The 25,880-nt window shown below is 52.8% G+C and overlaps 1 protein-coding gene across 1 annotated transcript in view; it reads right to left on the reverse strand.

The window, feature by feature from the left end:
- NEK6 (NIMA related kinase 6) overlaps positions 1 to 24,892 on the reverse strand; it is an 83,511-nt gene extending 58,619 nt beyond the window's left edge. Inside the window, exons 1-3 of the mRNA XM_055324279.1 lie at positions 24,835 to 24,892; positions 3,546 to 3,637; positions 2,269 to 2,310 (exon numbers count right to left, since the gene is read on the reverse strand). The gene's annotated coding sequence lies outside the window, so the exon portion shown is untranslated. The remainder of the gene's footprint in view (positions 1 to 2,268; positions 2,311 to 3,545; positions 3,638 to 24,834) is intronic.
- Between the last annotated feature and the right edge of the window lie 988 nt (positions 24,893 to 25,880).

Raw genomic sequence — 25,880 nt, forward strand, 5'->3', positions numbered from 1 at the left:
GAGAGGCTACACTGGCTCCTGTGGCATTCTCTCAGAAGCTGGGAAGTGATGGCAAAGCAGTTCACAAAGTTACCATGATGATGATCCTGAGCCATCCCCCTCCCCCAACTGTCTCAATAAAATAAATCTTGGCCTGCGGCTAGTGAGAGACCCTATATATTTACACGACGATCGTGCCTCATGATCACAGGACTCATGGTTCCAGCAGGCAGCGTGTGGCAGGAATGCCGGTGGTCCTAGGAGACTCTCTATTTTCTGGCGACTTTTATTGTCCATTATATCCTGGCGTTTACAGGGCTCTGCTCCAGGCCTGGCAGGAATATTGCACACGGTGGGGCTGGCAGGCCTTAATATTCCAGTCATCATCCTGCAGGTGTATCTCTGGGCCTCATCTATCCTGCCCCAGTCTCTGTGGGATATCAGGACCCCAAGGGGTTCCAGGGGCTCCGGTGGGACAGGGCTGGGGATGTGTCCAGAGGCATATGTATCCCCACCCAAGCCATTTGCTTGGTTCCAGTCTGCTGTCCCAGGCCAGGCCACTGCTAACTCTTTGGCCTTCTTTGGGCTTGGAAAGGGGAGGGTGCAGAGGTGCACTGGAGCCACTATTGGCTCAGGAGGGCTGCTCGATACATTCTCAGGAATTCTGTGACAGTTGGTATCACATTGGCTGCTTGAAATCAAACACGGAAGATTTACACATGGAATTTGGCAAATACTCCAAGTCAGGGTTTTGGACAAGTCCCTCTCTCCACCTCTTCCCAGGGACCTGTATGTTAAACACTTCCCAGCACACCTGGGAGGGGGTGACCTCGTGGGCCACTATGGGCCACATGAACTTCAGAGTCAGGTGTGAATCCTAGCTTCTTCAATCACCAGCCATGTGACCTTAGGTAAATTCAAGCTTCAGTTTTATCATCTATAAAATGGGGACATGCTTAAATTCCCAGGGCCATTGTGACAGTTAGAGCATCTTATGGAAAACACCCTGTGTGGGGCTTGATATGTATCAGGTGCTTAATAAATAACTTTTGTCACCTATTCATTCAATATTCGCTTATCCCCTGGCTCTCATGGGCCAGAGCCTACACTGTCTGAGAGAAAGGAACACACAAATGCCCCAGGAAATGACAAATGTTAAATTCTTCCCATCTGGACAGTTCTTGAGTGTCTACAGAGGATTTATGCCTATACCACCTTGTGAAGCCACATGACAACCTGCAGAGGTGGGCAGAGCAGCACTTTTGAGATGGGAGCTGAGGGGTGGGAATTGCCCAAGGCCCCTGTCTGGGGGTAGCAAGGTAGGGCTCAGCCCTGAATCCCCTACCTCCTGCTCTAGGTCCAGCAAGGCACCCATCTCTGACATCCCAGGCCCAGCCAGGCTGGGCCCCTGATGGCGCCAGGGCTGACCTCAGAGTGAGCCCAAACACAGAGAAGGAGGAATAGGGGGTGAGGCAACACTCCCCCCCAACCCCCGGTCTAGCAACCTGCCTGCGAGTCTTGGCTCCAGGGCCACCTTGCCCCAGGCCCACCCCTGCTGGGCCCCAGGCTGCCCATCAAAAGAGCTGCAGTCAGGATGCTGTTGGACCCCATAGACCAGCATCTGTCTCCAGGCTTCCTGGCTTGGCCAAGTATTCCTCTTGTGGGAATACTTGTGGAGGCCCCAATCCAGCTATACTGAGCTTGCTATCTTACCCTGCTGGGCAGGGCTCATCCACCCATTTCATAGATGAGGAAAACTGAGTTCAGAGGGCTGACCCTAGGCTGGCAGCATGCAGGGTTTGTGATCAGGAGATCAGAGATCAGGAAGCCACCGAGTCCCCCAGTTCTGACACCCTAGAGGCCCGCAGATGTGATGCTCCTGGACACCCTGGGCTCAACCCCAAGGGGCTGAGGAGTATTCTGCTGAAACAGGAGAGTGAGAATAATGCAAGCCACTCTGATGATTCAAGTAACCTTTGAAAGTAGGAGGTGGGCGGAAGTGGGTGGCATTTCTGGCAGGTTTCACCTCACTTCCTAGAAGGATGCGTCACCAGCTTTTGCTTAGTCAGTGCTCACATGACTGTCAACACTGTGGCACTGAGGTGGCACCTCCCAGCTCACTTGTCCTCGGAGCCATCACAGGCTGGCAGGCGGGGGCTGTCCACCTGTCAAGAGAGGAAACCTTTTCATTTCACAGATGGCGAAACTGTGGCCCGGGAGTGGGGAGAGCTTGGTTCGGGGACACACAGTAGAGATCTAAGTCTTCGTACTCCTTTACCCAAAGCTTACTTCTTCTATTTGAGGAGACAGGAAAGGAGGAACCTTCTGGAGCTTTAAAAGAAAAAAAGGGAGAAAAAAGAACTTGCAGCCAAACAGAATTGCAGCAGCGAGGCCCCAGCCAGCCCAAAGAAGTTTCCGAAATTCTGTGCAGTCTGAATTTTTGCGGGCTGAAGGGTCACGCGATTTCCTCTGTAAAAGGCAGACTTTTTGAAAAAGTCTGAGGGTGAAGGGGGAGGAGGGACATGTCCATGAGACCAGAAGTCATGAGCTTCAGCCTGGCTGCCCAGTGACTTGCTAGGTGACCACAGACAGGTCCCTTCCCTCTCTGGGCTTTGGTTTACCCGTGTTTATTTACTACATGTCAAGCCTTGTTCTAATGCACTTAGGTGATGTCAGTCTCCTCATCCCTCACATTACATTATCATCTCTACATACAGAAGGGGGAAACCAAGGCATGCAAAGGTCAGGCCCGCTGCGCTGGAGGAAGGGCTGGGACCTCGAGCGAGGTGGTACAGTTCCAGAGCCCACATTCTCAACCATAAGGCCCTCTAGCCTGCTGCAAGCTGATCTCCAGCGCCCATCCTACTGTCAGAAGCTTTGCATCTGGGGCTTGGATGCCAACAGGCCTGTTTCTGAAGACTCTGGAAGCCACTCTAAGCTGCTGGCTTTTCTGTGACTTCTGTTGGCTGAGCAGCCTTGATAGCCACAGCCTAGGCCTTTGGGAGGCTCCCAGGTCACTGCAGCCAATGACCCACCTCTTTGAGCACCAGGAGTCGGAGCAGGAATGGATGGCCCCGCTCTGATGTCCATTTTGGAGTTTTACACACAGGTTGGCCTCTGGGACCACAGGAGAGAGACTGCCATTCAGGCGTCCAAGAAAGAGGGAAAAACCATCTATTCATAGCCAGACAGAGCCCGCTCTGTGGAAATGGTGCTACTGACACGAAAAGTAACCCAGCTGTGGAAGAGATTCCCGAAAAGCCTGACCTGGGAAGGCTCAAAGGCTTGGGTGGTCACCAAGCTTATAAAATAGGCCTGGATGCTCAACCATGAAATTCCTGAGGGAATAAGGTTCTGACCCAAAACCTGTCTTCCAAAACAAAATTCTTCAGACAACACTTTTTGGCTTAAGCAAGTAGACTGCTGATCTGTTTTGCCCCGATCTCTCTAGAGTAAGGAATACTCATGCCAAGAAGAACAGCTATGATATCCTGTGTTCCCGCCCCAGGCCACACACTGTGCCACAGATCTGGGCACACTTGTTCATTCCCACGAGGAATTATTACCTCCATTTTGCAGATCAGGAGACTGAGGTTCAGAGAGGCACAAGTCTGCAGAGCTGGGAGAAACAGGTAGAGGTGTGAATTCCAGCACCAGCCTGGAACATAGGAAGCGGGGACTGGCCCCAGGAGAACCCGTTACATGTATCCTCAGGAGAAGCCCTGGCCAGACATAGAAGTACAGAGAGAGTCATGGGCAGCAAGTGCACACATTCCTCCCTCCACAAGCCAGAGGAGGACTCCTGTAGACAGACAGGTGGGAGAAAGCTGGCCCAGCTGCAGCTAAAATAACTCCATCAAGGCTGCCTCAGGCCTGTCTTTTCAAAGACACCAGAATCCCTTAACTGAGAACGCTGTGCTGAGCATCCAGAAAATTCCCCATGCTCTGTGCATACTGTTGCATCAGTGGCCATCTTGCACACATGCACAGTTGCTGGAGAAGGAGAAACTCTCAATCCACTCATTTAAGAGTGCATGTCTCACCAGAAACTTCAGAAAGGCCCCCAAAGAACCCACTAGCCCACATCCTAAATCTCAAAGACAGGAAACTGAGGACTAGAGCAGGGAAGCGATGTGTCCAAGGATATTCAATTGTTTGTTGACTCAATTTTCAAACACACACTAGGACGCCTCTGTCCTCAATGGAGCTCCTCGTTCAGAGACAGGAGTCTCAAACCAGCACCTACAACCCAGCTGTTTTTACACCCGGGGTGTGGAAACACAGGAAAAGGGATGTGCAGTCTGTCTGTCCTGTCTCAGAACAGGAAGCTGCTCTGAACAGGGGAGCAGGGGGAGGGCACGCCAGGCAGGGGGTACAGCAGGTGCAGAGTCCTGAAGACCGGCAAGCCCAGCATCAGTTGTAGGACAGAGGCCCAAACAACTGCAGTGGCCTCAGGTCTGCAGCAGAGAGGGAGGGTCAGCAGCACCGATGAGGGGTCATAAGCATCTGCACACAGGGCTGGTAAGCGCTGCAAAGCCAGACTCCCCCTCCAGTGCTCTTCTGCGTACCACTCTGCCTCCCACAGTGCCAAGCCCAGATATAATGTTACTGAATGCATCACGGGAGGAATCAAAGACCCAGACATGGTTCAGCAGCACCTTTCTTCTGCTGATGCTACCTGCATCATACCTGACCTCCCATGTCTGTCCTGGTCAGCTCAGGTAACTGTGCCCACACACAAGGAAGGAAGGAAATGCCTACAGAACCTCCCTCTCAAGGGACTACACTGGGACCATGTCTCAAGAGTTCCATGAAGTTTATATTCCAGGCTCCAAGATACTCTCTCTTATCTGGCTTGTATTTATTGAACACCTACGTGCAACAGGCTCCATACTAGGTACCTGAAGGATTTCACAGATGGGTGTTACAACCTCAAAGCCACACAGCCATCCCCTCATCTTTCGGGGCTGGAATCATTACTCTGATTTCACAGGAGGGGAGCCACGGAGCTCAGAGAGGCCTTGGACTTGCTTGAGCAAGATCCCTGGCTAGGAGGTATCAGGGCTGGGATACTAACTCAGAAATGTCTGACCACAGAGCCTTTTTGCCAAAATAGATAAGGGTCCCTGGAGGAAGAGAAGAGCCTAGATCCTTCCTTCCTGCCACACAGGCAGGCAGCCCTTAATCCACAGAGCAGGCAAGGCCGAACTGGCAGAACTGCCCAGAATGGCGGGCCCTGTCATTACTGGAAGGGGCCACACTCCAGGCCAAAGGAGCACAGCCAGGGCTGGGGACTTGTGCAGAGCACTGAGGGTCTTAGGCCTCTGAGGGTCCTTGCCAGTGCCACCAAAAGACTAAATGCTGATGGACTATCTTTCAAAAAGCTCCAATGAGCTGATCCACTCATCTTTGGCACCTGCATTAAAGGATATACACAAGTCCAGGATACAGAACACAGACTCTGGGGTCAGAGTGGAGGGTGGCTAGGTCCCCAACCCTGAGTCCAGTCACGACCTGGCCCTGGCTGTGGTGACAGCTCTCCCTCCCTGGACCTGGGTCCTTGTGTGCATCTGTCTCCTCTGGTAGGGATGTCAGCAGGGACCTTGGGGCTGCCTGGGCCCTGCCATCACAGGGAGCCACAGCAGTCCCCCTTGGAACCCTGTTTCAACTCAAATAGCTGCAGACACTCCAAAGCACTAACACTTGGCCATGCCCAATGTGGATAACCCTTCCTCCTCCCGCTCAGGTCCCTGTACCAGGGTCCCCACCAAACTCATGTCTACCTGGACCCTGGGAATGTGGCCTTATCTGGGAATAGGTTGTTCGTAGATGTAATCAAGTGAAGATGAGATCACATGGGATCAGTGTGACCTCAGTCCAATAACTGGTGTCTAAGACACAGCCAGAAGGCCATGTGACGCCAGAGGCAGAGTGGAGTCCTGCGTCTACCCACCAAGGGACACCAAGCCTTGCTGCGAACCAGCAGAAGTGAGGAGAGACATGCAGCACACCCTCCCCTTGGAGCCTCCAGAAGGAACCGATTCTGCCCACACCTTGATTTTATACTTCTGGCCCCAGGACTGTGAGACAGTGAACCTATGTCACTATAAGCCACTGGGTCTGTGGTGACCTGTTATTGTGGCCCTAGGAAATGAAAACACTCCCACCCCACCCGAGCTTGGCCAGAGAACACATGCCGCCATCTTCCCAGGTTCCCCAGGCTCTGCAGACTTCATCGAAGGCTCCAGGCTCAATTTGTGTTTCTCAGGCTGCAGAGGAAGTAAACCAATGCTTTCCAGGTCTGGGGATTTCACAGGCCTATAACGTTTCTCTTAAATTCTGAAGATGGATATAAAGCTGCCAACTTTTTCTGGCATCCACAGTAAAATTTCCATCTATAATCACCATCCCGCATAAAAGAGGACACCTGACATAAGAAAGTAGCTGACACCAGGCCCGCCTTTCAATTTTCTCATTTCTTTATTTTTTTCTTTTCTTTTTTAAATATTTTATTTATTTATTAATGACAGAGAGAGAGAGAGAGAGAGAGAGAATGAGGCAGAGGGAGAAGCAGGCTCCATGCAGGGAGCCCCACGCGGGACTCGATCCCAAGTCTCCAGGATCACACCCCGGGCTGAAGGTGGCGCTAAACCCCTGGGCCACCGGGGCTGCCCCAATTTTTCTCATTTCTTGATGGACAGGTGAGATCTCACTTAGCCCTGGGCCTGGCCTGGACCTGGCATTCAGGAACCAGCAAACTCCAGCCACGGTGCCCTGCCAGGCTTTTTTTTTTTTCCCCAGTCCTGGCTGAGGAGACGTGAGGCTGGCCTCCCCCACTCTCCTATGTGTATGAAAAAGGTTCTCTCCCTCTCAGAAATTTGCCCAGGATATTCTAGTTAAACTTGTAGGTACTTCCAGTTAATCCCCTCTGAGAAGTGGGTGATCTCCCCGCCCCAGGGAAGATGCATTCCAGGCCAGTCAGTGAGGGTCACCGGGAAAAGAAAACACAAAGGAAAAGCAGGGGAAGGAGAGAAGCACAGCCCCACTCTTGAAAAGGAAACCAAATCGTGAAATTACTCAATGTAAGACATCATGGGCTGGGTGACTCCAGCTCTCTTCAAGGACACCTTGTAAACCCACACCCAGCCTCACAGGGAACAGCCCGGTGCCAGGCGCCCCAGAGGAGCTTGTGAAACATCTGGCCCTGGCAGCCTGGTGACCCCTCGGAAGCGGGTCGTCCCGCACTCCGTGAACATCGCACCCACGTCTGCCACGTGGTAAGCAGTGAGGTGTGCCAGAAGGGCCATCCAGGGGAGAAAACTCTGCCGGAGTGTGAGGTGTGCTTCTTTTCCAGTAACTCAAGCGTGCAAATCCCCCTCCAGAGAATGCCCCAGACCCTGGGGAAACTTTTGCCTGAGAGCTCAGGGTAGTGGCCATGCTGGAGTGTCCTCACTGGGACAGTCTCGGGCACAGGGCAGCTAACCTCAGGCGATAAGGTCTGACGCTGTCGCTTTCTGGGCTGGAGTCCATCTCTCCCGCCCTCCCCTTCTGTACGCCTGGGCCAGGGGCAGGGTGGGCCCCAGTTCTCAGGAAGCCAGGAAACACACTCTTTTCTGGGCGAAAGGCCCAGATTCCTTGAGCAGTCACAGGACATGCTTTTTCAGAGCTGTTCCAAAGCCACAGGCGCAGACTGGAAGTTTCTTTGGGCAGTGTGAACCTGCGGGGACAATGTGGGGACCAGCTGAGAGCTAGTGGGTGAGCGAGGCCCCAGGCGGCACTGCACAAGCCAGGGCTCTACCTGTCATCGTCGTGTGGCTCTGCGGCCTCCGTTTCCTTTTCACCCCATCGTCATTCATCAAACATTCCCTCAGAGGCTCACAAAGCCAAGCGCTGTCTGAGGCACAAGGCAGAGGAGGTTCTATCCCGTCCGCCTGGAGGTGTCAGGCAGTAGAGAGATAGATACAGACGTGGGGCGGCAGTAAGTGCTAGGAGGGAGATGTAGCAGAGGAGGTGGTCAGGCTGTGCAGGTAAGGAGGCCTGGCTTCCCACGGTCACCAGTTAATTCAGACTGTGTAGCAAACTGCTCGGCACATTCTTGGCACCTGGGGAGGCTGGGTCTTCCTGACTCCCACACTGCACAGGTGGAGCAACTGAAGCCAGAGATGGACTGGGGTGGCTTCATGGGGACTGAGTGGGTTTGGGGCCTGATCTGGCCTCACATTTCCTGGGGAGCCAAGAGGCTGCCCCCCAACCCTGCCCAACCCTGGCAGGCCCCATGCTTTCTCGGAGTGGAGTGGCTCTGCTTCCAACATTATGCCCATGATAATGGGTCACAGCCACCTGCTCTCCAGGCAGCAGGTAACTGTCCTTCCTGAATTGGAATCTGGGCTCCTTCACTTTACTTGCTGGGAAACCCTGGCCAAAGTGCCTAGGGTGTGCCTGGCACACCGGGTGCACACCTGTCTCATCTCCACCCAGCACTGAGAGGAGGGGGGGCTTTGGAGGAGGGGCCGGCCCTGATGTGGGAGCCGAAGTGCAGATCTGGTCTGGACAGGCCATGTCCAGCCCTGGGGGGATCTCAGTGACTAGAAGGAAAGGCCAGGCAGAGGGACCAGTGCTCTAATGAGAGTGGAAGGTCACACACATGTGCAGACCAGCCCTGAGGCTTCTCTGCTGGGTGTCTTGGCCACAGTCCTCACTTCTCTGAATCTCAATCTCCCCAGTTGAAATAGAGGTTCTGGTAATGATAAAAATGAGACCCCAGATACATGAAGTCACCCAGCCAGTATGGGACACATTTATCTCCTTATCTACATCTGTCCATTTAACATAAAAATATTCAGGCTGCATCCCCAGCAGGTGCTACGCCCTGTGGTGGGCAGGGGGCTGCATCCCTTAATGGCAGGCAAAACCCCATCTGCTTTAGAACCACTGGGCTCTACAGGAGGGTGCACAGAAGTTCCTGGGCTAGCCTGGGCTCACCCTCCCAAGAATCTTGCCGCTGTGGAAAACTTCACCTGGACAGATCCTGGGAACAGCCAGCTTATCCGCGGGGCACATCTATGACGCCACACTGCTGCATGCCCAACCTGAGGCTGTGAGCCCCCCTCACTGCATGGCTAACACCAGCTGCCAGAGAGGCCGACTCCCGTGGGTGGGGAAAGCTCTGACCCCCCCCACCCCCACCCCGCATACACAATGTGCCACAGACATACGTTAGAACTCAGAGCCAGTCATTTTCACAGCTTTGCTTCTGACTTCACCAGATCAATCCATCCATCAATCAATCAGTCAATCAAGGGAGAATCAAAACTCAATCACAGTGACAACACAATTCAATCCCCGGGAAGTGTATCAGAACCAAGGCTCCTGCAGATAAGTGAGATGGCCTGGAAATGGGGAAATGAATGTATTCCGGCAACAGACACCTTGAAGAGGCCTGGCGTCAGCACTCCCATTAACTCTGACTTCTTTCATCCCCAGGAATCAAAACAGCTTCTCTGACAGGGAGGAAAGAAATGACAAACAGAAATCGGATTTAGGGGAAATAACACATCCATGGCACCTTTCCCCCCTTCCCAAAGCAGCCTGCAAGCTTTACATATTTTATCATTTATTCTCACATTGTCCCCAGCAAGTCTTAGGCGTTGGCCTTGCTTTTCACAAGAAAGCTGTGAGGGAGGCTGGGGTTTAGAGGTGAGGAGCCTCCTGCCAGACAGCCAGCAGGAAGGGCTGGGGTTGGGTGGGGGGGGGGTGGGGGGGGGCATGGAGCCAAAGGCCGTTCCTGGTGGAACTGTGGCCTCAGACAGCTGAACCGCTAGGAGACAGTTTGTTGTCCACACTGGCGCCTCCCCACCAGCCTCCCAGGCTTACCACCACCTCATCAAACCATTATCCACACATGCCACCAGAAACACGGCCCCTCCTGTATCAGCCTTTAAAGCTTCCAGATAAAGTCATCACTTCAGAGCTCAGTATCCAAGGCCTCCTTACCTGTCTGACCCCAATCTCAGGTAACACCTGTCATTGACCACATCGGCTCCAGAGAGCCTCTTCTGGTTTCCTGCAACCCCTGCTTCACACCTCCCAGGGCTCCCACCAGCATGCCATCTCCACCTGGCTATCCCCTGCAGATCCTTATAGGTACCAGAGCAGCAACTGGTACAGGGAGATGGATCTGGGTTCAAATCGTTGCTGTGTGACCTTAGACAAGTCACTTTACTTCTTTTTTTTTTTAATTTTTTTATTTATTATTTATGATAGAGAGAGAGAGAGGCAGAGACACAGGCAGAGGGAGAAGCAGGCTCCATGTACCGGGAGCCCGATGTGGGATTTGATCCCGGGTCTCCGGGATCGCGCCCTGGGCCAAAGGCAGGTGCGAAACCATTGCGCCACCCAGGGATCCCAAGTCACTTTACTTCTCTGAGCCTGGGACTCACTTATAAAATGGAGCTGTTTAAAGGTGAACACTAGCTGATGCTCACATATGTAAACCCCTGATGGATGCTCTGATGAAAAAAGGAGTCATAGCAATAAGAGGGGGAGCTGTTTTTAAAAAGATAGTGGATAGTTCCATACAAAGAATAACACCTTGTTAAGAGAATTGGCGTTGGCTGGGCATGGGGTGGAGGTTTAGACTCAGGACTTCCCCTCTGAACACACCCCAGTGACACACAGGCCCCCTACCTGCCCTGAGTCACTGGAGAGTCAGGGGATGCTTCCATATGGGACAGGAAGTAATTGTTGCTTTTTGGTTCTTCTTGCTTTCCCTTCAGCTTTCCCTCCCACTGTTACACTGACCCTATGGCTTCTGTGGGCCTTGACCTCACCCCCAAAGCCAGGTATCAAGAGCCAACCAAGGAGACTCAAAGGGCATAGAGCTCATGGTCTCTCCCTCACCAATGAGGAGAGAGAGACTAAGCTCACCCCAAGCCACCCCCAGCTGCCCCTCACAGGAAATCACTCCCGAAGTCCTGAAGCAGTTCAAGCCAAGGCAAAAACACTCTTTCTAACCTGCAGCCCCACCTTCTTTGCTCCCTGACAGAGGGGTCTCCAGGTAGGATCCCAGATTGACAACCCCAGACCCCATCACTTGTGTGGTCCACCCTCCCCTGAAAGGCATCAGGCACTTGCCTGGGAATGTGAGCGAGAAGCAGGGCTGGACTTGCCCCGACGCCCCTCTCCTCCTGGGCCCGGGCTCTTAAGACCCCGGGAACCATCCATTTGTGAGAGTTTGGTTTTTCTTTTTCTTTCCTTTCCCTTCTAAGCAAAACTTCATGGCAGCTGCTCCTGCCATGGTCCCCAAGGCCATTCCAAAGGGCCCATCTCATCCTTGCAGAAGTAAAGGCAGTAATTCTGTTAATGGGAAGCAAGATGGATGGTATAAGGTGCCCAGAGTGCAGGAGGCAAGCCGAATCGGGCCGCCCCCGGAGGGAAGGAAAGTGTTGCCGGAACACACCCTCCTTTGGGGCCTTATTAGGTCTTGAAAGAGCTGCCGCACTCGCTAAGACCTGCTTTTGCCAGCAGAAGCCTCATTTTACAAATATACAACAACAACAAAAAACCCGTAAATGGGAAGAAAACCCTGAAGATTAGGCTCCCCTGCTACTGTGAGGCGGCGTGCCCGCTCAGAGCTGAAGTCTTTAGCCTCCTCGACTCTGGGTTTAAATAAATAGGTCTGATCGCCAGCTCACCGTTTTGTGAACATGGACCACAGCATTTCCTTGCTGTTTAAGGACTGTTTGCTAATGGTGGGGATAGGCCAGCTCTGGAAACATTTTCTTTTAAACGGCTTGCCTGCCCACCGCCTCCTGCCCCATGCCAAGGAACCCTATCGCCCTGGTGTCAGTCCGGTGAGGAGCCCTTGACACAGCTGCCTGCCCCAGGCCCAACCCACAGGTCCTCCCTGCCTGCTACAGTTTCTCTGGTCTTCTACCCTGACAATCAGTGGCATCTCAAAAGCAATTCTGCTGTGGAAAGGCAGCCATTTCCAAAATTAAGCAAAAGGCCCATCCTCTTTCCAATTTGGAATCAAGCCCACTGAATTGTTCTTTGGGCTTCAATTAGTCCAAGTACAAAATGAGGGTGGAGGGTGAAGCTGGCATGAGACAGCTCTGGTTGGTGACAGGCAGAGCAAGTGGCGTCAGATTATACAGGGCTGTGTAACCTTGCGATCTGTGGAACCTCTCTGGGCCTCTACCTCCCCATCCCTAATATGGAGCTAACCCTACCCACCCCCCCACCTCCCTCACCCCCACCCCACCCCGGAGGAAAGAGTAAATGCCATCACTTCTCAGGCCAATCCGAGCATTCTTCTCAGCCACACCCTCCCACAGTACCCAGCACCACCCAGACACATAGTAGGTGCTTACTGAGCATCTGTTTCTTTGAGCAGAACACATGGCTTCTTTTGATGCCTGGAAAAACAGAAACATCCATCCACACTAAAACAGAACAGTTTAGGATGTGTGCTCTGGGACCCCAAGGCCTGGGTTCAAATCCTGACTCAGCCACAGATCTCCTGTGTGCCCTTGGGCAACTGACTCATCTTCACTCAGTCTCCCTTTCCTTGTCTGTAAAATGGGACTAAAGAACCTACCTCACAGGGTCACCAAGAGGAGTCAGTGCAAGAACACATGGCCAGGACTTGCCCCAGTAGGCCCCTGTAACAGCAGCCCTGAGAAAGAGCAATCCAAAGTCCTGGGAGAACCTGACTGAAAATTCCCACATTTCAGCTGGGAAAACCACTTTCTCAAAGACATCTGAGGCAGAGCAAGCCCCATGAGGCCATCCCAGCCCCCTGGGCAGGGTACGGGACTGGGATCTAGAACCACAGGCAGAATGTGAAATCTCGGGAGGCTACGGGGATATCACCCCAGGAGGGACCCCCACACCACAACTACCCTGCGTCTATTTCCAACACTTGGGCCAGTAACACTGGGCATTCTTTACTCCTCTCTGGTTTATTATGATGGCTCTTCCCTACTAGAATGTCAGCTCCATTTCATCTCTTTTGTTCATGGTGCCTCTTAGAACAGTGCCTGGCTCTGCTGGATCAATGAATGAACAAACAAAGCAAGGAAGTGAAGAATCTCAGAGCGCAGCTCAGGGATGAGGGACTGCTAATGCTGTCCCAGAGTGTGAGGAGCTCCTGAGCGTCCCAAGTGCCACCACGCTGCAAGCCTCACCCCACAGCATGTCGTTAATTGGTATAATAACGGCCACCTACTGCTGAATGGCTGCTGTATGTGTGCTTACTTCACTGGATCAGACAAACTCCCCCGGAGACGGGAACTGAGATTTCCCCCTCACTTTCAAGTGAGAAAACTGTGGTGGGAAGCAACAAGCCAAGGAGAGTGAGGAGCAGAAGGCAGAGGCGGGCTGGCTTGCAGGGTGTTGAGGTTAACCCACCAGCTCCCTCCTCCATCTCTCAGCCTGAGACCAGCCACCCGGCTGGCTGGTCACAGAGGGGAAAAGCTGGAGCTGGAGCCTCAGGACCTGCTCCCTGCCAGGAAGGATGTTTGCTCCAGGCAGGGGCTGACAGGCCACAGAAGCTAAGGTCTGGCTCCTGTTCTGTTCCCATGCACATGCAACAGTGAGTGGAGGCAGAAGGAAGACTCAGCCAGGCCTGGGTTCAAATCTTAGTTTCCAAACCAGGTGGTTTATGGCTTTGGACTGGTGGCTTTAATCTCTGGACCTCAGTTATTCTCATCTGGAAAATGAGGCCGGTCCAAAGTTGTGGGGACTGACTAAGGCAACACAGATAAAGAAAGCACTTGACCACATCACTGGCACACACTAGGTGCTAAATAATAAGTACTAGTTAACTTTCCTGAGCCTCCCTCATTCATATTTTTGAGAGCAGCCAGATGTCTGCATCCCGTGGTTGCCAGGTCCCTCAGTTTCAGGGCTAGGAACAGCGTGGGAAGCTGGTGGAATCTGAGCTCCCCGCCCTCTCTGATCCCTACGGCACCACCTGCTTGGCGTTCTTCCTGAGTGAGTGGGTCAGCAACCTCGTCATTTGATTTCTGACCCTTGTCACTCAAGGACAAGAAGTGAGGGGATGGGTTTGTCGATGCAATAACATCTGGCAACTACATGAGGAACTTAATTGAGGGGCGGGGGGCATTTTCAAGGAGACTCACATCCACAGTATATACCTGATACAAGAGGCTCAGGGTGAGGAGGGAGACCAGCTGGCCAACTGACAGCATTCACATCCCAGGCCAGTGGTCTATAGATCGCACTTCACAGTGGAACTTCTCCCCTAAATAAGATCTGGGCCTACACCTATGCGGGGTCCAATACAGGCACCCTGCTCTCTGAAATGTGTGTGTTAGTGGGAGGAAGCCACAGCCCCTGCCATCAGGACCAGCTTCACATACATGTGACCAGTGCCGTTTCGTCCCGTCCTGCCCTCTGAAGGGAGCCTCATGCTTGGAGTTTCATACTCTGTGTCCACTACTTAAAGTCTTCATTTTATCTTTGAATTTGTGCTTTTTAAGTGAAGTCCGGTGGGACAGTGGTGCATGTGCTGGGGGCTGGGAGCCTGAGCTCACAAGTGGTCCTCCTCCCGCCCCCCTGCCACAGTAATCTCAGCCACTTTCCACCCTTGGCAGGGACTGGGTGCAGTCATGGGGCCAGGCACACCACAGGGTAACTGTGAGGGTCTGTACTCGCCCCGAGTGTCCCTGTGCCCAAGGAAGCATGGCGTTCGAGAGTTAATAAAAGCCACCATGACAGGTAGAAAGAAATGGTGAAAGAAAAAGCTTTTTTCCTGCTTTTTAAACAAGGAGACCTGCATTTTCACTCGGTGTTGGGCCCCACAAATTATGTAGCCAGCCCTGACTTCCATTTATATGACCTCCTGACCTCCATCCCTGGGCAGCCTGGAGGCTCGTGGGGACATCCCTAGGCCTCCACGGAACTAGAAGGCACCAAGCGTTCTGAGACAATCACTGGCCAAAAAGCTTCTCAGACCTCAGCCTCCCTTCAGCCTGGTCCATGGAGCTTCTTTTTTGAACCCCTACAGTTGGTAACTTATTTCTGTCTTGTGGACCAGGCTCAGTTTCCAGTGCTGGATATGTGACGATCAGCAGGACACTGAGCAATCACAAAACAGGCAGGACTCATGGTGACACAGCTCGGTCGAGGGAGGCCGGTCCAGCAGAGCCTCCTGGAAGGCATGAAAGGAATGGCTGGTACATGCAGTCTGCCTCCCGGAGGGAGGGAGTGGGCTCTGGGAGGGGGAAGGAGCCCCTTATCTGTAAGGTGGAGACATGGGGGCTTACCTCACAGGGCTGTCAGAGACTGGGGGGCTACTGAGTCTATAGGGTGGCACTGTGGGGAGAGGGGAAGGCACACGCAGAGGCTGGGGCCTTGGGCACTAACTCAGGAGGGTCTGTGGACAGCTCCCTGAACAACCACAAAACTAGCAGTGAAGAGAGTGGCCAAGGGATGGAACTGCCACCTCCAGAGCCTCCCACCACATGACAGGCATGTGGGGTGGTGGCTCTGCTGGCAGCGTGCAATCGCCCCTCCTGGGTTAGATATTTGTTCCTGTGATTTCTATTCCTCCCTGACATTTCACAGACATCGCCTTTCTTTCTGTGATTTAGGAAGTCCAGTTAGTACCTGGTGGCGGTGGCAGCTTTTCTGATACGACTGGTCACGGATAGAGCAGAACACACAGTGAAGACAGGCTCAGACTGCAGCCAACCCAGGTTTGGTCCTGGGCTACTCCAGCTGCGGAGCCTAGGGCAGACCTGCCCTGCCCTGGGCCTAAGGGTCCCCTCTGTAACTATTAAGAGTAGCATCCTTGAAGGGTGGCTGTGAGGATTAGATGAAATAATGAGGAAGAGCACAGCTCACAGCAAGTGCTCAATAAATGTCTGCCATTGCTATTGTCATGAAACCCCAAAACATCATATCCAAAACCTGGGCATCACGTGGCACTTCCCAAGATCACATGGATCTGCTCCCTCCTTTCTAGCATCTGCCTCGACTCTGCTCCAATACTACTCTCTTCCCTCATTGTCATGGTGCATCAGTCCATAAATATTTAAGCAACATGTCATCAGATTATTATAACATATGATCTATGTTATAAGATAGCACTGATGTGCTGCTGTTATGCACATTTGGGCTTCGTTTTCAGAATATCAAGACATAAAATATTTATGTATTTAACCAACCACGAGATCTCACATTCTGTCTCAAAATGCTGGGTGGCGGTAAGATGCGGAGCTGAGACGCAACGTGTGAAGGGGATGCCTTGTTTTCACATAGGTTCCTAGGGCATCTGGATTATTTCTGGTTCATTCCAGGGCCTATGAATGGTGGCTGGCTGGGTTTGCCACAGAAAGCAGAGGGCTGGGACCAAAAGACACCATCAAAATGCAGTGAGAGTTCTAGCCACAAGGCACCATGTCATTTTCATCTGGCATCTCCATGGGTCTGCGCATAGTAGGTACTCAGACAACATCCACAGGGAAATGAATTCACCTGTGGCCCATAGCACAACCTGATGGGCTGGCACCCAGTGGGGATTCAGTAATATTTGCTCTTCTGTTTCATTCTATCCCCAGTGTCCAGCACCAGTCTAGGCACAGAGTAGGGCCCAGCAAATGTTGCCAATGAACAGCAATGGAAGGTATAAACGCATAACCAGATAAATCACTTAATTAGCTAATAAATTAATGAGGGATAATGACACCCTGTCTGCTGGTCCGAATTACACAGTGTGAGACCTTCCTCCTGAGAAATAAAGGCTCTCCAGTAACCCGTAGTGGATAAGCAAAGGGGTTTTTCTGGGTAATTAAATACCTCGATTACTAACATTAGCACATCACAGTGACCATATGTCCCAGAATTTTCAGCACTGTGCAATTTCAAAGATGCCGCCCCATAAGCCATTCGAGCATCCTGGAATTTCTAACGTACTAGCAACCAAACTGCATCTTCCAAACAGCCTCTCTTGTCCCCAAATGTCACTAAAATGCTTTTTACAGACCACTTCCCTTTTGAGAGTTTGGAAATTACAGACATCACGTGCCCACCTATTGATGGGTGATACCTGAAGGCCTGGAGTGTCATTAAAGCCTGTGCAAACAAAAATTGTTAGCTTGGAGTAAAAGTATTTTCTTTGCGTAGTTCCCAAATGCTGTGCTGTCACCATCAAGAGTGGGCAGCCCTCATCCTTGTCCCCAGCCTCTGCACAGGCAAAAATCCAGTCCTCATTTCCTCTTGGGTTAGCTGGGGAGGCTGGCATTTAAAACAAACACAAAAGTCCGCTAAAATTCCTGGGGGAGACGAACAAAGGAAATGCGCATACACTGACCCAGGTTTACCAAGTCCACACTTGAGATCCTGGTGTGGCTGGACATGGCAGGACCCACCAAGCATATGGGTGGGCTCTCTGTTCATCTGCCGGGGAGTCTGCAGCGGTCCTGCCATCTGGTCACCCACCTTGGTAAGCCCATCAAGGCCACATCAGCTAGGGAATCACTTCTTTAAACCACAACTCCCCATTTTCTGGGCTGAGTGAACTCTGGGGTCCTGCTCATTTGCTGCATAGCAATGTCTGTGCCCAGAGGTCTCTTGGGAGAATTAAACACTTCTCTTTCCCTAAGCAACCCTCAAAAGATACACCCTCCTTAAAAAAAAAAAAAAAAAGTATACTTGATAGAAAATGTACCTTTAAGACACACACCCACCTGTTCCAACCCAAAACCACTCCTATACAGACATCAGGAGCCACCTCTGCAGGAAAGGAGCAAAGGAAAAGACTCTGATTACTCTGGAAGGTACGAGCCTTACTATAAGCGTAGGCTCCTCCCTTGGGAATAATTTGAGCCTTTACCTAAAAAATCTTCTCTGGACAGAGGTGGGTCAGATGGGCACAACTGTCCTGCACTGCCCACTGAGAGAAGCAAAGTTTACTAACACATTCAGTAACTCTACACACACATTCTTCAAGGGTTCTGAAACTTGAAATTTTCCATTCATTCGATAACTATTAATGGAGTACCTACTATGTGCCAGGCACAGTACTGGGCACCGCAGATATAGTAGCGGTCCGCAGACCAAGTCTTACCCTCATGGGGCTTACATTCTAGTCCAGGAGGGAGGTGACAGACAAAAGAAATCAGGAAGGGGTAAGGGTGCTGAAACACATTTCCAATGCCATGCAACTACCCCCTCGCTCTGGTTCTGAAACATCTTCATCACCCAAAAGGAGACTCTGTACCTGTAGAGCAGTTTGCTCCTCATGCCCCCCACCTCCCTTGGCCCCTGGTAACCACCAATCTGCTTTCTTTTCCACAGACTTATAGATTATGGATGTTTCGTATAAGAAACTTTTCTTAAAATGACCTGTGCAAACCCTCTTTCTGTAAAACACAGAACAGGATTAGTGCCAGGGGAAAATGGGGTTAGGTGTGCCCTGTCCCCCCCTTCCCCATCAGCATCCCTCACTCTGTGGCTTTTCAGGGAAGGCTCTCATCCTAGGCCCCTTCCTTTTGACAATTCTAGTCCTAACTAAAGTTGGGTTTCTGAGGCAAATCACTCCCCAAACAGTGTCCAAGAATCAAGGGGTGAGCAAGAACCAACAGGGCCCAGCTAGAGGCCCTGCTGCTACCAGCCCATTTTCCAGGTGAGGGAGTAGAGGTGCTGGATTCAGTGTTACTACACACACCACAGCAGGGTCTCAGGTGTGAAGAGCTGACAAATGCCTACGGAAGCTGCCTCAGGAGGGGCAGCCACTTCCCTGGGATAAGGACCTCTCCCTCCCTCAGGGACAATAAGCCAGCCCCACTGGACCCCACGTGGCTCAGGACAGAGCGCCCAAAACACACGGACCCCTGCACAGACCCTCCAGGAGGACTCTGCCCGCTGGCTTTCTACTGAGAACTACCTGCCCCCAGGCCCAGGTCTGTGACAGCCGCTTCTGTCAGCACAGACCTCTGATGGCGCCCGGCGCTGTGTAAATAATTAACAAAACATCTGCCTTGCTTAATAACATACTGTGGCTGACACAGCTCTGGGGCCTCCCGAGACCCTCCAACTCCAAGAGGATGCGTCAAAATCTTCTAAGGCTCCCTTTCCAAGCCTCATGGGGGGTGTGGGGAGGGTGCAAAATCTAGACTTATAAACATTTTCCTGAGCCGCCCTGAGCACCCTGACTTAAAGCCAGCCTCGATTTACCAAATTGCCCTGCCTCTTCCCAACCTGTTTTGAGGATCATGATCACTTTGGTGGCACCTGGGAGAGGCTTTCGGCCTGATTTCAGCCTCCACATGCAAAGGCACTAAAAATGCTCGACAGGAAACAACCTTCCCTAGGCCCCGGTGACCTTGGGCAGGTCCTTAATAATCACTCAGTTTCTTGACCTCCCATAAAATCTCAGGCAGTGAACACCAAGCACTTCCGGGGCACTACCCATGTGCTGAGGGTTTTATATCCATTATTTCCTATAGTTCTCCCCTCAAACATTTGAGGCCATAATACTGTCTGTTTTCCAGTTGGGGAAACGGAGGCTCAGAGAGATTAATGACTCACTCTGGGACTTCCCACCTCACTCCATCTGGTGCCAAAGCTCAAGCTTTTAGTGCGATTGTAGGTTATAGCACCTTCCCCCTCCTTGAGCCTGTTTCCATTCTGTAAAATGGGCACACGGCTCTTCTCAGGATGGTGAGACTCGTAGATTTCTCAGGGGCAGCATGGACTCATCAGAGCTGAATGCCATTTGCTGGTAACCGCTGCCCCTTTGCAGGTCCCTTCCTGACAGCTCCCAGTTTCAATGACTTCATGGACAACAAAGGAACAAAAGAGGGCAGGCTTTGGGGAGAGGAATCATGGACAGATTCCAACTCTGCCACTCACTGGCAGTGAAGGACTCACCCCCTATCCTCAACTACAAATTGGGGACCTTGGGGAGTCCTCTAAGGAACCAAGCTACCTTTCACCAAGGTCAAGTACTGCCCCTCCCCCAGCCTAATTTTGAAGTGCAAGGCTTAAACAACACGAGGAAATGCAGCAGGGCGGGCTCTCTTAATGGCAGCTTCCCTCCCCCTTCCCTCACAGAAATTCCTTCACACTCTATGGAATTCCTACATAAAGCCTCTTTTTCTTCTCCATGAGGTCACCATCATGCAGATGTCGAAGAGAAAGAAAGAAAGCCTCCAAGTGGATCAAGGCCCTTGGAACGGAATGCATTTCAGATCCGGGCTAGGGGCGCCACCTTTCAATTCTGCAAGCTCGCTCGACTGTCCCAGAGTCCAGCCAAAGTGGCCCATTGGGTTTGGGGTGCGGTGGTTGGGTTTGGGGTGTGGTGATCCTGCCTGTGGATGCCAAGGGGCCTGGCCAGAAGACCAGGCCTTTGCCACCAGACCACCAGAGCAGTCGTCTGTGGAAAATCCAGAATTAGAGACAACACAGCAGAGGCTTGTATGTGGGTCTGTTTCCACACAAGCAAGTCTGTTAGAGGGACAGATGTCAAAATGCTAGATCACACTCCACATTCAAGTTCCCAAATTGAACGTCACAGGAAATTACACCACCAACTGATTGGCCTCAATGTCCGCTCCTGTCTGGAAGCTGAATCTGAAAAGGCTGTTGCTTCAATTCAGCGTGGGTCAAAGGAAGGGGCTGTGAGTACGTTATCCAGCTCAGACAGGAATGGGTGAAGCTGATTTTTTTGAGTGACCTGATTTTTTCTTTTTAAAATAAAATATTTTGGGGGCACTTGGCTGGCTCAGTCAGTGGGGCATCTGACTCCTGATCTCAAGGTCACAAGTTCAAGCCCCACACTGGGCACTGAGCTTACTTAAAAAAAAAAAAATAAACAAAAGGCTATAAATAAATAAATAAATAAATAAATAAATAAATAAATAAATAAAACATTTTCCCCAAAGGCCATCTTGTCTCTACCCAAAAGTCAGATATAAGCAGCTGGCCAAAGACCCAAAAGCCACTGAGGATCTTTGGACAATCCTGGTCATCTACCACCCACTCATTTCAAAGCAATTTCACAGACACCCAGAGGGAGATCACCCCGATGACTTCCCCACACAACTCCAGGAGCACCCTTGCTCCCCAAAGCTCCACGTTCTGGTCGCCAGCATTCTGGCAACCATCCAAAGTGATAGCCAAGGAAAGGACCACGGTTGTGTGCACACCGCTTCCTAAGAATGACATCAGAAATAAATAAATAAATAAATAAATAAATAAATAAATAAATAAATATAGAAACAAGGACTATTTTTACCTCCCCAAGTCACAGGCCAGACGGGAGAGAAATCCATCAATGCCAGAGATATGTGGCTGAGCCTTCGCACAAGATCTATTATTTCACACCTTAAATTAACGCATCTCAAAGCAATTTGCGAATGTTCATCAATTTGCAGAACAGAATCAGAAGGGAGAGAAATACCTTTTCCTTCCAACATCAAAGGACACTTGCAGGGGTGCCACACACCCCCAAACCGCACCGGGTCTCACAAACAACATTCTTTTCAAGAACAGCTTAGTATAAACCGTGATAAGAATGGAAATGAAGGAGTTAGAGAGAGAGGCACAGGGCTACAGTGGCATGTGACAAGAAGCCTATGTAGAAACAATCCTGTTGTCAGATATTCAGATGGAGAGTCAGGGCCCTGGATGTAACAACGCACCCTCACCTGGGGTCAGAACCCTGGGGCTCTTCCCGAGGGCAGCGCCCCAGCCTGTTTGCTCCCCACAGAAGCCTGGAGATGCCAACCCGCATTTAATCTTGGATGACTCACCAGGGTCTTCCACTCTTCACCCTCTAACTCCCTTGCTTGGTCTGACCCGAGAAGAGGAAGGGAATACTCTTCTCTTTTTGACAATTGTTTTGACACTTCCCTTCTGAAACCAATCTTTGGCACTTCATGAGGACAGAAAAAAATGTGAACTGTAACCCTTTCTATCTGACAGTCCTGGCCCTAGGCATGGGTCATCCACCGCTGAGGGGCAAGAGTAGACAAGGAAGGAGGGCAGCACTTCTGGGAAGACGTCTCCCAGAAGCCCAGAGCCTGGTGAGGAACCTGGCCCCGCAAGAATCTGGAACACAGTGACCTTTACTTTCCACGTCCAATGGAAAGATGGAGGGCTCTACTCAGACAAGCCTGACTTCAACCGCACAGCATCCTGTGATCTTTGGCACAGGATTTCATCTGTGTCCCCAGTTTTCTCATCTGTAAAATGGGCATCATGATAGTTCTGTCTCTGTGCTGCCGGGTGGACTGGGTGAATTTAGGTACTTACAGCTTTCGTGCCTGGCATATGGGATGCCTTCAGCAAATGGTGGCCATTAGTTGTGATGCTACTTTCATAAAATTATGCCTCGTATTCCATCTCTCTTAGCCTCAGTTAGGTCATCTGTAAAATGGAGATGACAACCCCCAACCTCATAGGGAAGATGAAATGAGTAGATGTGTGTGAAAGCACTGAGCACCCAGCCTGTGCACCTTCAGAAGACAAGTTATCAGGGCCCTGGTGTGGAGGACAGACTGGAAGTCAGGCAGGTGACAGGATTCTGCCTCTACCTCCTCTCAGCAGTCCCAAGACTCAGGGTTGACAGAGACACAGGTCTCTGTGTCTCTTCGCCCACAACTATTAGGAGGATTAAAAGTGCACACAGTAGGTGCTCCCAGTAAGCATGACTTCCCCTGCCCCCTCCTCGCTCAAAGCCACTGGAAATGTCACCTGGCAAAGCCAGGAGCTTCGATTCTTGAAACCTGAATGATCTGAAATGGCTCAAAGCCCAGACCAACCTGGGCCACTGCTTCAGTCTGAGACTTTATTTTCTGAAGACAGAAACTACTTTTAGTCATTTCCGAAGCAGACAGGACGGCAGAGGCTGACAAACCACAGGGACCATTTTAAATCCTGGGCCTTTTCTTCTGGGAAGTTAGGCAAGAACCTTCCCAAATGTTTGCCCGTGGGGCTCTCTGCCAGGGAGTGACTCATCCACAGCTCCCCACAGGCATATTTTATTTGGGGAGTGGGGGATGGAGGGAGGGCCTGGCCTTGAGGGGAGAAGAAGAGGCAGCCTTTCCAAGCAAACCCAGAAGGTAGGTTGGGTTTTGTTTTGTTTTGTTTTTCATTTTTTTTTAGGACAAAAAAGAAAAAGAATGTGGATCTTTTCTGTTTCCTTCCAGGTTTTGTTTGCTAAAAGAAGACGTCCAAAGTTCACTCAGTAAGCTGCTGCATTGGGAACAGGCGCCTCCAGCCGCTCTGCATCCCTTTCAATGAAATTCTTCTTCCATTAACACCACGATTTTTAAATGTGCCTCCAAGATTTGCCTGCGCACGACATTTTCTCCTCAGAAAGTCTAGCTGAGTTTTGAAAATTCAGGCGGACGACGGAGTTCAGTGTTTCTAAAGTTGCCCTTAAAGCAATGAAGACTTTTTTTTTAAGATTTGTTTATTTATTTATTTATGAGAAGCACACAGAGAGAGAGAGAGAGAGAGAGAGAGAGAGAGGCAGAGACACAGGCAGAGGGAGAAGCAGGCTCCATGCACCGGGAGCCCGACGTGGGACTCGATCCCGGGTCTCCGGGATCGTGCCCTGGGCCAAAGGCAGGCGCGAAACTGCTGAGCCACCCAGGGATCCCCAATTAAGACTTTTGACTGCAGAGATTTTCAACATTTCTAAAGCTCCCCCCAAAACTGTGTCAAAGCTGTGCAGACAGACCTTGGAAATCAGTGTCCCAAGCCTGCTGTGATCAATTTGTTACTGTCCTGGGGGCTCATGCTTGGAGCCCAGGCTCAACAAATAAATAAATCAGATGAATATCCATCTAGTTAGCAGAGCAGGCGCAGAGAGAGAGAGAGACCCTCAGATACAGAGACAAGTGTCCTGGCACCCCTGGCCTTCCCAGGGTCACCGTCCCCCATCCCCACGCCCCAAGGCCTGGGGGAATGATTAAAATCTGCCTGGGCCAGAGGCCGGAAGAAGAAGAAAAGCCAAGAGACCCAGAGGAGGTATTTAGGAAGAACTGAAGCCGAGTCCTCTAGTACCAGGCCAAGGAGCCCGGCCCACCCCAGCAGAGCCCCAGCCCAGCCTGAGCATCCCGGGGCCTCGGGGCCCCACCGAGGCCGGGCAATGAGGCCTCCCCCCCTGCCGGGCCCAGCCTGGCCCTGCGGGTCTGACCTCCGCCCTCATTCACCACGCGAGGCCCCGCACCCACCGGGTGCCCACCCTGGGCCTACTTCTCTCCGTGGGCTCCCTGGCATCCGGGCCAGGGGCGGACGCGTCCTACGGGACGCCTGGTGGGTGCACGGAGGTGCCCGTCCGCCTCCGTAAGAAACACAATCACACCCTCCCGGGCACGAAATACATGTTCGCGTGCACATCCACGGACACTTTCGTCCTCAAAGGCTCCCAAACGCACCCAGAAGTCACTTGGGAGCACGCACGCACGTGCACTCACATACTCCCTGAGCCCACACGACTCCCTCACCAAAGTGGGCCCACGTGAGGCGCCCGGCGCCGTCCGCGCGAACGGGAAACAATACGCGGCCTCGCGGGAGCCCCGCCGCGGCCCCCCACCCCGCACTCGCTCCCGCGCACCGCACGAGCCGGACCCTCACGACGTGCGCGCGCACACGCGAGGGGCACACGGGCGCGCGCCGCCCCCGCCCCGAGGCTCCCGCGGCCCTCGAGCCCCGGCCCCGGCCCCCGCCCCGGCCCCCGCCCCCCGCCGAGGCGCGGCCGCGCACACGGGCACGCGCGCCCCCTCGGCCCGGCTGCGGGGCACTGCCCCGCCGCCCGACCCCCGCCCCCGCCCCGGCCCCGGCCCGGTTCCGCCGGGCCCGGCCCAGGCCACTCACCGGCGCGCGGGCGGCTCGGCTGCCTCGGGAGGAGCGGCGCGCGGCCCGGCGGGCGGGCGGGCGGGCGGGCGGCCGGAGCGGAGGGTCCCACACACGTCGGCGGCGCCGCGGCCGCACGCCCGTCCGCTCGGTTCCGCCGCCGCCTGCGCGGGCCCGCGCGCGCTCCCGCCCCTCCCCACCGCGGGCCCGCGCCGCCCCCTGCGCTCGCGCGCGCTGCCGCCACGCTGGCCCGGGGGCGCCCCGCGGCTACCGCAAGGCGCACGGGGCCCCCGGGACCGCGAGAGATCCGCCCAGCCGAGCCGCCCCCTCCCCATTTCAAAGATGGGGAAACTGAGGCCCAAACTCTGCCAGCGAGTCGGGGCCAGCAGACTCCCCTTCACCCCTTCCCGGGTTCCAGACACTTAGGGTTAGGGTCCGCAGTCAGCGAACTCGTGGGCCCCTCCCACGCATCCTTGGGTACCCTCGAATGACACTGCTCCCTCCACGGCCCCGCCCATCCCGGGTAGTCAATTAGCTCTCACTGCGTGCCCACCGAATGCGGCACACGTTTAGAAGGAAGCTCCAAGGGTATCTCCACCTGGCGAAGGTGCTGCCCCCTGCCCTCAAAGCGCCAGCGTCTCCTTATATGGAGCTCCCCGATTCCCGTGAACCCCAAGATAGCAAGAGTCAAGGTGCAAAGGTTTCTGGGAGAAGGCTCTACTAAGTGGGTAACACCCTCTCTAAGGAGACAGAGTCTCCACGGGGCCCCAAAGGCTGCAGCTGGCTTCCTAAGGGAACCTGCACGCCCCCTTCCCCCAAGAAGGGCTCCTGGCTGGCTCACTCAGTTCTCGTTTCCTGCATTGGCTGCTTCTCCTCCACAGGCAGAACTGTGCTGTGTTCCCCCAGGGAGACTGGAACCAGGAACTGACACTGACCACCTGCCGGCTGTCCAGCTTAGTGACAGCGCTGTGCGGAGCCCGGAGGGGATACCCCAGCGCTCCACCTGGCTGTAATCTGTAACAGTAATGACACCAACAGAACACCCGCCATGTGCCATACTCACAACT

Source organism: Nyctereutes procyonoides, unplaced genomic scaffold, assembly GCF_905146905.1.
Source record: "Nyctereutes procyonoides isolate TBG_1078 unplaced genomic scaffold, NYPRO_anot_genome, whole genome shotgun sequence".
Taxonomy (NCBI): domain Eukaryota; kingdom Metazoa; phylum Chordata; class Mammalia; order Carnivora; family Canidae; genus Nyctereutes; species Nyctereutes procyonoides.